This window comes from Pelophylax lessonae (genome assembly GCF_965119305.1).
Source record: "Pelophylax lessonae genome assembly, chromosome: 5".
Taxonomy (NCBI): Eukaryota; Metazoa; Chordata; class Amphibia; order Anura; family Ranidae; genus Pelophylax; species Pelophylax lessonae.
In genome coordinates this window covers 447567009-447577541 of record NC_138772.1, presented here as the reverse complement: position 1 = coordinate 447577541, position 10533 = coordinate 447567009, and positions in this window count along the sequence as shown.

Genomic DNA, 10533 nt, shown 5'->3' with positions numbered 1-10533 from the left:
GAGTTGACTTACTAATATAGGTATTGTTTACTTCCCTTAGTAACTAGGTGGAAATGTTTTACATTAGCTAGATTACAAAATGCCACATGTCTAATAATTTCAATAATAAATTGTAAAAGTAAAAAAAATAAATAAATAGAAAATACAATAAAATCACTTAGCAGCATTGGCGTTATTTTCACCCCAATCATTTCATTATATGCAAGCAAAATCCAGATTTTTTATTTTTTTTTACCTTGCACTCAATTAGTGCACCTTAGTCGACTAATTGAGTGCAAGTTAAAAAAAAAATAAAAATTCTGGATTTTGTCTGAACCCAGTTTAGACTCTTTTTTTGAAAAGTGCACATTTTCTGTTCATTTTTTCATTAGCAGAAGATTTTAAGGATTCAATTCATTTTTTTTGTCCACCAATATGTTGGTGAGCTTTGCTTTTTCAGTTAATCACTGTTCACTAACAGGTTGCAGACACTCAGCAGTGATAAACGGGGGGTTGTGAGAACCAGCGCTATGGATAAGAACTGACAGGCAGTAAAATATAAGGTTGCAGCCACCAACCGAACCCCTAAGAAACTTAGGGGCAGGAATATAGTGTGGGGGTGAATAGTTGGAAAACGGCGCTACCTAACGCATGTGCAAAGATGCGGGTGAGGAGGAAAAAAGTGCTTAGTGCGTGCAAAGTGACATATAGATAGTTGTGTACATAGGTCGATATATATAAAACTTAGGCCAAGACAATAAATAAATAAATAAATAAAAGAGAAAATGTGAAGTGTGGTAAAAATGTATGTTAAAAGATGTATATTAAATCAATAATATAGTGATTTCCAATAGGTACTGCTGAGTAAGTGATGATTAATACAATTATTAAATAGGTGAATGATGTAGAATAAATACTGTTGAATAAATAATGTTAGGTAAAAAAACGCTCAATGTATTGGTTATAAATCGATCTTAAATCAAAGGAGCAGTGAGGATACTAATTGTATACCTTTTGGGATGTAATTCTCCAGTTTAAACACTAGGTGTCACACTTACCCTAAGACCACAGATGTTAAGTATATGAGCCAAAAGACAGGATGTAGGTGAGATCCTCAAACCTGTCTACTGACGGTCCCCTCGGACCCAAAAAGATCCCATCTGGGTACAAAAGGGAGAAAAAAGAAAAGCTACTCAGTGTGATAAGTGTGGATCGGGTATACAATGAAATGTGGAGGATAGGAAAAGGAAGGATATGAGTGAACTGGATGAGTGGTGGTGTACCTGGTGAAACCCCGGATCGGCCTCTAGCGCCATGTGCTGCTCAGCAGGAGGAGAGGAAGCCGCATCATTGGTGACCACCACCACTCATCCAGTTCACTCATATCCTTCCTTTTCCTATCCTCCACATTTCATTATTTTCACTTCAACGGTCTTTTTCCATGTTATCCTCTTCACCTGAAGTATATTTGTATTATTTTTGGGATCTTCTAGTACACAGTGACTACCCTTGCATGGCTGTATACATTTCACCTGGTCTCTATCCGGTCATCACTTCTTCCACGGCCCATTTGGGTGTACCCTGCTCATTTGGTTATGGGTTCTTTGGAACACTTCCTATCTCTACATTTCTCACTCATCACCAGTCTATTCATTTCCTATTATTATTTACTCTCATTTATGGTATACGTTGGTTACAGTATATTCTGGTGGTCATCTCTTTCAGTCACTATCTGTTCAGGCTCTGTGTGCCTTGGTGACCATGGATTCGGTTTCTTCAGTCCCCGACCCAGACGTTCCCCAGGGATCTCTGGTTTCCTCTACATGTTCATGCTGACAACAAGTCTGACTGTGAGTACACTGGTCGGAGACATCCCTAGGTTAGGGATGATCACAGTCCTATATATATATACTACTATATTTTATTTTATATGCTGTCTAAAAGGACTTCTTCTCGTCCACAGCAATGTGATGCACCTGCTCCTGAGGAAGTGGAACATATTCCACGAAACGCATAGAGCTTGTCCGTGGTGCATTTTTTATCTCGATACCTTTGGATCCTACCTATTTATGGACTAATCATGCTCCACTTCAGTTGACAACCAGTCAGCATTTGATTTGTCACAGCATCATTCATTTATTGTACCTTTTTATCACGCCATGATGCTTACAATGTATGTGAATTATATTGCTTTTGTAGGATTATACCAGACCTGCCCAAATATATCATTCATTTATTGAATTGTCTGTCCATGTATTACTATTTTTTGCACACCTCATTCAAAGTCCCACATGTTCCCCCTTCTTTATCCTAATGTCTCCTTATGTAACAGCTGACCTAACAACCTATCATTATATATATACCCTCATATATTTTTATGGCTATACCCTTTCCAACATATGCCAGCTGTTTACAGTACCCATTATTACCTTCCTTATTCCCCCTCCCCCCCCCTTTTTTCAAGTTTTATGAAGTAAAAAACAAAACAATAAAGTTAGCCCAATTTTTGTTAGTATAATGTGAAAGATGATGTTATGCCAAGCAAACCAAGTAGATACCTAACATGTCACTTTTTAAAATTGTGGAATGGTACCAAACTTTGGTACTTAAAAATCTCCATAGGCAACGCTTTAAAAGATTTTACAGGTTATCAATTTGGAGTTACAGAGGAGGTCTTGGGCTAGAATTGTTCCTCTCACTGTAACATTTGCGGCAATACCCCACATGTAGGAATTGAACACCGTTTACATATGTGGCCACAACGTACATATACGTTCGCTTCTACATGCAACCATGCAAGGACGGGGGCACTTTAATTTTTTTTTATTGTTTATTTTATTTATTTATTCTTTTTTTACACTTTCCCTTTAATCTTTTTTTTTTTATGTAAACATCCCATGTAATAGGAATAGTGCATGACAGGTCCACTTTATGGAGAGATCTGGGGTCAATAAGACCTCAGATCTCTTCTACAGGCTGAAAAGCCTGAAATAAAAAAAAGATCTCGGCTATCCAGCCGAGATCACGGCAGTATTGACAACTGCCAGGCTGGGAGTGACATCATAACGTCAAGCCTGGCCTTCCAGGAGTCATAGAGACTGCCAGGGACCATCTGGCCGGTAGAAGCACTGTAGGGCAGTGGGAGGGGGGATGTCCCTTCCCGCTGCCTGTAAGAACAATCAAATGGCTGAACAGCCACTATGAATCTCCGGCTACTGCAGGCATCATTTAGAAATCCCCACTTAAAACCCAGGGCGTCATATGACATCCAGCGGTAAGGAAGTAGTTAAAGTGTGACATGTTAGGTATCTATTTACTCGGCATTACTTCATCTTTCGCAAAAAATCAGGTTAACTTAAGTGTTTTGTTTTCTTTTAAATCATGAAACAGTTTTTTTTTCCAAAAAATAATGCTTTGGAAAAATTGCTGCGCAAATACCGTGAGACATAACAAGTTGCAAAGACAACTATTTTAGTCCCTAGGGTCTCTGCTAAAAAAACATATATAATGTTTGGGGGTTCTGCGCAGTGGTGTATTTAGGTTTTGTGCTGCCCTAGGCCTGACTAAACTTCTGCTCCCCCTAATTTAAATATGACCCACCCTTCCTGTAAAGGCCACACCCCTTCCTGTTTATGACCCACCCTGTCATCTGTAAACCACAGACCATAACCACAGTCTGTCAGTGCCCATCAGCATAGCTTCATCAGTTCCCATAAGTTCAGCCTCATCAGTGCAGCCTTATCAGTGCCGCCTCTTTACTGCCCATCAGTGCAGCATATCAGTGTGGCCTAATCAGTGGTCACCAGTGCAGCTTTATCAGTGCCCATTAGTACAGCCTTATGTCATGGGATTAGTAAGGTTACTCTTTTAGGATATTTGGACTTGTCTTTGCTGCCACTGATTGTAATTATAGGATTATTTCACTTATTTGTATAATAAATAGGAAGTCCATAGTAATTATACAAATAATGATATTTTTTTTTTTTGCTACCCCCCTGCAAAGTGCCCCCCTAGGCCTGGGCCTTGTTGGCCTAGGCCAGGATACAGCACTTGGTCTGCGTAATTTCCTAGCAAAAAAATTATGATTTTTACATGTAGGAGAGAAGTGTCCAAATTGGCCCGCGTGAGAAGTGGCTAAAGTCATAGTTTAAAAAAAAAAAAAAAAGTTATACTGACCTGCTCTGTGAAATGATTTTGTACAGAGCAGCCTCAATCCTCTTCTTCTTGGGTCCCCCACCTTTGGAGGGCTTCATTGTAAGGTAAATTGTTCATAATGTGCTAGTATGTGGTGCATACTAACACTTCATGATATCGCCTTGCAGGAAGAACACATTTTTATTACATTTTAGGCAATTTAAGGCAAGAAAACAGACAAATACAGATACAAAGATACAAAGCATTCAACATATGGTGTGTACAAATACATCAGATAAGATGGTACAATGGTAGAGCTCTAGCCTAATAATGTAAACAGGTGATGATTGATATACTCAACAACATTAATCACAGTTTTGCCCAGAGGGACCATGTTTCCCAATGCTTCTCAAATTTACATACTGTACTAGTACAAAGAGCCAATAGTTTTTCATACTCAAAAGTTAGTTTGATGGATGTTACTACTAGTGTTGAGCGAACACGGACTGTATTATTCGTGTTCGTACCGAATAATTGGATTTTTTGTACCCGAACACGGACACGGACACTTTACTGTATGTTCGGGTAAAAATCCGTGTTCGGTCGTTTTATTTCCGGGTTTTGCATGCTTTGGCGCTCTTTTCATGGCGGGCTTTCAACAGCCAATCAACAATCGTTTAACTGGTGTGCCTTAAGCCATCCCAGCCATGCCTGCAAATGTCTCAGTAGCTGTGATTGGCCGTCTGAAGCATGTGACCAAGTCTTTATAAGTTCGAGGCAGCCGCAGCGGCGTCATTATGCTGCTTAGATTCAGGGACAGAGCACACATCAACGTGCTGGCTGCTGATTAGGGAAAGATAGGCAGGAAAAAACCATTTGTGTCCGGATAGAATTGAGGGACAGGTCGGAGTGTTTAGGCAGGGCGAGTTGTAGGCATTTTAGGGATAGAGTCTGCTGAATTATATAGGGTCAGTGTCTTCTACAAACTACAATCGATATTGCTGTGTGGGGGGTGGGGTCTGCACTCAATCCTGATCTACGATCTCTTCTCAATCCTGTTAGGGACAGAGTCTGCTGAATTTTAGGGAAACTGTGTTCTACAAACTACAATCGATATTGCTGTGTGGTGTGGGATTGGAGATAGGCAGGTGTCAGTGATCCACATCCATTTTTCTGTGTGTGAGCTGCAGTGAACACAATCTTTTTGGGCTGCAGTGAACACAATCTTTTTGGGCTGCAGTGAACACAATCTTTTTGGGCTGCAGTGAACACAATCTTTTTGGGCTGCAGTGAACACAATCTTTTTGGGGTGCAGTGAACAAAATCTTTTTGGGGTGCAGTGAACACAATCCTTTTTGGTGTGCAGTGAACACAATCTTTGTGGGGTGCAGTGAACAAAATCCTTTGTGGGGTGCAGTGAACACAATCTTTTTGGGGTGCAGTGAACAAAATCCTTTTTGGGGTGCAGTGAACAACATCCTTTTTGGGGTGCAGTGAACACAATCTTTTTGGGGTGCAGTGAACAAAATCCTTTGTGGGGTGCAGTGAACACAATCTTTTTGGGGTGCAGTGAACACAATCTTTTTGGGGTGGAGTGAACAACATCCTTTTTGGGGTGCAGTGAACAAAATCCTTTTTGGGGTGCAGTGAACAAAATCATTTTTGGGGTGCAGTGAACACAATCTTTTTGGGGTGCAGTGAACACAATCTTTGTGGGGTGCAGTGAACACAATCTTTTTGGGGTGGAGTGAACAACATCCTTTTTGGGGTGCAGTGAACAACATCCTTTTTGGGGTGCAGTGAACACAATCTTTTTGGGGTGCAGTGAACACAATCTTTGTGGGGTACAGTGAACAGAATCTTTGTGGGGTGCAGTGAACACAATCTTTGGGGGGTACAGTGAACACAATCTTTGTGAGGTGCAGTGAACACAATCTTTGTGGGGTGCAGTGAACACAATCATTGTGGGGTGCAGTGAACTCAATCTTTGTGGGGTACAGTGAACACAATCTCATACTGAAGGTTTGAGGGTGCTGCCTGTTCCATACTCCCCCTACTCCTCATCTAGCCTTTTAGGGGTACAAACAATAGTAATTGGGGCCTAGTGTGGTTGTGTACGTGTGATATACATACACTTTTTTTGGATCATATTTTCTATTCCGCTATTTAATCAAAAACCTTTGGGGATCAGTTAAATTGGGGGATAGTCTGTGTTGGTACGTGTGAGAGAGATCCACCTTTCCAAGTTGTTGGGGTTCATCTCATACTTCTGAAGGTTTGAGGGTGCTGCCTGTTCCATACTCCCCCTACTCCTAGCCTTTTAGGGGTACAAACAATAGTAATTGGGGCCTAGTGTGGTTGTGTACGTGTGATATACATACACTTTTTTGGGATCATATTTTCTATTCCGCTATTTAATCAAAAACCTTTGGGGATCAGTTAAATTGGGGGATAGTCTGTGTTGGTACGTGTGAGAGAGATCCACCTTTCCAAGTTGTTGGGGTTCATCTCATACTTCTGAAGGTTTGAGGGTGCTGCCTGTTCCATACTCCCCCTACTCCTAGCCTTTTAGGGGTACAAACAATAGTAATTGGGGCCTAGTGTGGTTGTGTACGTGTGATATACATACACTTTTTTGGGATCATATTTTCTATTCCGCTATTTAATCAAAAACCTTTGGGGATCAGTTAAATTGGGGGATAGTCTGTGTTGGTACGTGTGAGAGAGATCCACCTTTCCAAGTTGTTGGGGTTCATCTCATACTTCTGAAGGTTTGAGGGTGCTGCCTGTTCCATACTCCCCCTACTCCTAGCCTTTTAGGGGTACAAACAATAGTAATTGGGGCCTAGTGTGGTTGTGTACGTGTGATATACATACACTTTTTTGGGATCATATTTTCTATTCCGCTATTTAATCAAAAACCTTTGGGGATCAGTTAAATTGGGGGATAGTCTGTGTTGGTACGTGTGAGAGAGATCCACCTTTCCAAGTTGTTGGGGTTCATCTCATACTTCTGAAGGTTTGAGGGTGCTGCCTGTTCCATACTCCCCCTACTCCTAGCCTTTTAGGGGTACAAACAATAGTAATTGGGGCCTAGTGTGGTTGTGTACGTGTGATATACATACACTTTTTTGGGATCATATTTTCTATTCCGCTATTTAATCAAAAACCTTTGGGGATCAGTTAAATTGGGGGATAGTCTGTGTTGGTACGTGTGAGAGAGATCCACCTTTCCAAGTTGTTGAGGTTCATCTCATACTTCTGAAGGTTTGAGGGTGCTGCCTGTTCCATACTCCCCCTACTCCTAGCCTTTTAGGGGTACAAACAATAGTAATTGGGGCCTAGTGTGGTTGTGTACGTGTGATATACATACACTTTTTTGGGATCATATTTTCTATTCCGCTATTTAATCAAAAACCTTTGGGGATCAGTTAAATTGGGGGATAGTCTGTGTTGGTACGTGTGAGAGAGATCCACCTTTCCAAGTTGTTGGGGTTCATCTCATACTTCTGAAGGTTTGAGGGTGCTGCCTGTTCCATACTCCCCCTACTCCTAGCCTTTTAGGGGTACAAACAATAGTAATTGGGGCCTAGTGTGGTTGTGTACGTGTGATATACATACACTTTTTTGGGATCATATTTTCTATTCCGCTATTTAATCAAAAACCTTTGGGGATCAGTTAAATTGGGGGATAGTCTGTGTTGGTACGTGTGAGAGAGATCCACCTTTCCAAGTTGTTGAGGTTCATCTCATACTTCTGAAGGTTTGAGGGTGCTGCCTGTTCCATACTCCCCCTACTCCTAGCTTTTTAGGGGTACAAACAATAGTAATTGGGGCCTAGTGTGGTTGTGTACGTGTGATATACATACACTTTTTTGGGATCATATTTTCTATTCCGCTATTTAATCAAAAACCTTTGGGGATCAGTTAAATTGGGGGATAGTCTGTGTTGGTACGTGTGAGAGAGATCCACCTTTCCAAGTTGTTGGGGTTCATCTCATACTTCTGAAGGTTTGAGGGTGCTGCCTGTTCCATACTCCCCCTACTCCTAGCCTTTTAGGGGTACAAACAATAGTAATTGGGGCCTAGTGTGGTTGTGTACGTGTGATATACATACACTTTTTTGGGATCATATTTTCTATTCCGCTATTTAATCAAAAACCTTTGGGGATCAGTTAAATTGGGGGATAGTCTGTGTTGGTACGTGTGAGAGAGATCCACCTTTCCAAGTTGTTGGGGTTCATCTCATACTTCTGAAGGTTTAAGGGTGCTGCCTGTTCCATACTCCCCCTACTCCTAGCCTTTTAGGGGTACAAACAATAGTAATTGGGGCCTAGTGTGGTTGTGTACGTGTGATATACATACACTTTTTTGGGATCATATTTTCTATTCCGCTATTTAATCAAAAACCTTTGGGGATCAGTTAAATTGGGGGATAGTCTGTGTTGGTACGTGTGAGAGAGATCCACCTTTCCAAGTTGTTGGGGTTCATCTCATACTTCTGAAGGTTTGAGGGTGCTGCCTGTTCCATACCCCCCCTACTCCTCATCTAGCCTTTTAGGGGTACAAACAATAGTAATTGGGGCCTAGTGTGGTTGTGTACGTGCGAGATACATACACTTTTTTTGATCATATTTCCTATTCCGCTATTCAATAAAAACCTTTGAGGATCAATTGAATTGCGGGATAGTCTGTGTCGGTACGTGTGAGAGAGATCCACCTTTCCAAGTTGTTGGGGTTCATCTCATACTTCTGAAGGTTTGAGGGTGCTGCCTGTTCCATACCCCCCCTACTCCTCATCTAGCCTTTTAGGGGTACAAACAATAGTAATTGGGGCCTAGTGTGGTTGTGTACGTGCGAGATACATACACTTTTTTTGATCATATTTCCTATTCCGCTATTCAATAAAAACCTTTGAGGATCAATTGAATTGCGGGATAGTCTGTGTCGGTACGTGTGAGAGAGATCCACCTTTCCAAGTTGTTGGGGTTCATCTCATACTTCTGAAGGTTTGAGGGTGCTGCCTGTTCCATACCCCCCCTACTCCTCATCTAGCCTTTTAGGGGTACAAACAATAGTAATTGGGGCCTAGTGTGGTTGTGTACGTGCGAGATACATACACTTTTTTTGATCATATTTCCTATTCCGCTATTCAATAAAAACCTTTGAGGATCAATTGAATTGCGGGATAGTCTGTGTCGGTACGTGTGAGAGAGATCCACCTTTCCAAGTTGTTGGGGTTCATCTCATACTTCTGAAGGTTTGAGGGTGCTGCCTGTTCCATACCCCCCCTACTCCTCATCTAGCCTTTTAGGGGTACAAACAATAGTAATTGGGGCCTAGTGTGGTTGTGTACGTGCGAGATACATACACTTTTTTTGATCATATTTCCTATTCCGCTATTCAATAAAAACCTTTGAGGATCAATTGAATTGCGGGATAGTCTGTGTCGGTACGTGTGAGAGAGATCCACCTTTCCAAGTTGTTGGGGTTCATCTCATACTTCTGAAGGTTTGAGGGTGCTGCCTGTTCCATACCCCCCCTACTCCTCATCTAGCCTTTTAGGGGTACAAACAATAGTAATTGGGGCCTAGTGTGGTTGTGTACGTGCGAGATACATACACTTTTTTTGATCATATTTCCTATTCCGCTATTCAATAAAAACCTTTGAGGATCAATTGAATTGCGGGATAGTCTGTGTCGGTACGTGTGAGAGAGATCCACCTTTCCAAGTTGTTGGGGTTCATCTCATACTTCTGAAGGTTTGAGGGTGCTGCCTGTTCCATACCCCCCCTACTCCTCATCTAGCCTTTTAGGGGTACAAACAATAGTAATTGGGGCCTAGTGTGGTTGTGTACGTGCGAGATACATACACTTTTTTTGATCATATTTCCTATTCCGCTATTCAATAAAAACCTTTGAGGATCAATTGAATTGCGGGATAGTCTGTGTCGGTACGTGTGAGAGAGATCCACCTTTCCAAGTTGTTGGGGTTCATCTCATACTTCTGAAGGTTTGAGGGTGCTGCCTGTTCCATACCCCCCCTACTCCTCATCTAGCCTTTTAGGGGTACAAACAATAGTAATTGGGGCCTAGTGTGGTTGTGTACGTGCGAGAAACATACACTTTTTTTGATCATATTTCCTATTCCGCTATTCAATAAAAACCTTTGAGGATCAATTGAATTGCGGGATAGTCTGTGTCGGTACGTGTGAGAGAGATCCACCTTTCCAAGTTGTTGGGGTTCATCTCATACTTCTGAAGGTTTGAGGGTGCTGCCTGTTCCATACCCCCCCTACTCCTCATCTAGCCTTTTAGGGGTACAAACAATAGTAATTGGGGCCTAGTGTGGTTGTGTACGTGCGAGATACATACACTTTTTTTGATCATATTTCCTATTCCGCTATTCAATAAAAACCT